The 1,160-nt window shown below is 44.6% G+C and overlaps 1 protein-coding gene across 1 annotated transcript in view; it reads left to right on the top strand.

The window, feature by feature from the left end:
* LOC103477485 (zinc transporter ZIP1) overlaps positions 1-1,160 on the top strand; it is a 7,260-nt gene that overhangs the window by 3,505 nt on the left and 2,595 nt on the right. The gene's annotated exons all lie outside the window — the stretch shown is intronic.

The following is a 1,160-nucleotide window of genomic DNA, read 5'->3' on the forward strand; positions in this document are numbered from 1 at the left end:
GAAGGTTCTGAAGGTCCAGAAGGTTCTGAAGGTGTGTTTTGTTTTCACTGGAGATGAAATGGACCCGGATGGATTTCCTGATTTACTGCGAGGAAACGCAAAGGAAGAACATCCGCCTTGTCCACCGGGGGGCGCCGTACTGATCCTGTTTGGTGGACAAGAGTCAAGGTCCACAAATACAAATCTGAAAAGTGAGGCCTGAATATGTAAACATGGTGGTGGCAGCATCGTGCTGTGGGGCAGGGAAGATGGATGGAGCTAAAGCCAGATCACAGGAAACCCTGTTGGAGCAGCAGGGGGCCCAACATGCGGTCTGGGGGCGTTTTCAGTCCCCTGAATGACTTCAGCTCCAAATGGAGCAAACATGGCGGCCGATGCAGACAAACACGTTCCCATCTTTTCATAGATTCAATTTTGTTTTTAATCAAACTTCTTCATTCGTCGTCATTTTGGAGGAAAAAATCTCAACTTTAAGCCCAAAATTTCTAAACTGTCACTAATTTTTAGATCCTTTTCTAAAAAAAAATCTGACTTTTTAAGAAAATGTAAAAAATAAATAAATCGTCCATCTTTAGTATTGGGGAGGATGAAGATTTATATCTGTAAGACCGTTTCCTCCACCAGGTTCTGGTTCTGGTTGGAAGCTGATCAGATGTTCCAGCCGAGTCACATGACGGCTCACCTGAGGGCCAGGTGAGCCGTCATGTGACTCGGCTGGAACATGGATGTTTTACGACCTTTGACCTCAGCAGATGAAACATCTCACAGCTGATGGTTCTGAGCCCAGGAACCGGTCCGTTCTGGCAGAACCATTTAATCCAGGAGTCTTCAATGTTTTTCAGTGCACATTTTTTGATAATAAACTAGATTTAGTGCTACGTCACTCTGGCTGCACCACAGAGCATCCAATAGGAACGTTTAGCTTCTTTATTTAGGTTTTTATTTTAAACGCAACGTGTTGAGAACTTTTAACATTATCAACATGAACGTCTCCATTTCTGACTGTAGCAGCTATTGGACCCCTACAATCACCACTAACAAGTTAGCAGCTAAGCTAGCATGCTAGCATCGGGGAAGCTAGCATACCAGTAGCGGGGAAACTAGCATGCTAGCAGCAAGGAAACTAGCATGCTAACAGTGGGGAAACTAGCATGTTAGCA

The sequence above is a fragment of the Poecilia reticulata genome, linkage group LG16 (assembly GCF_000633615.1).
Source record: "Poecilia reticulata strain Guanapo linkage group LG16, Guppy_female_1.0+MT, whole genome shotgun sequence".
Taxonomy (NCBI): domain Eukaryota; kingdom Metazoa; phylum Chordata; class Actinopteri; order Cyprinodontiformes; family Poeciliidae; genus Poecilia; species Poecilia reticulata.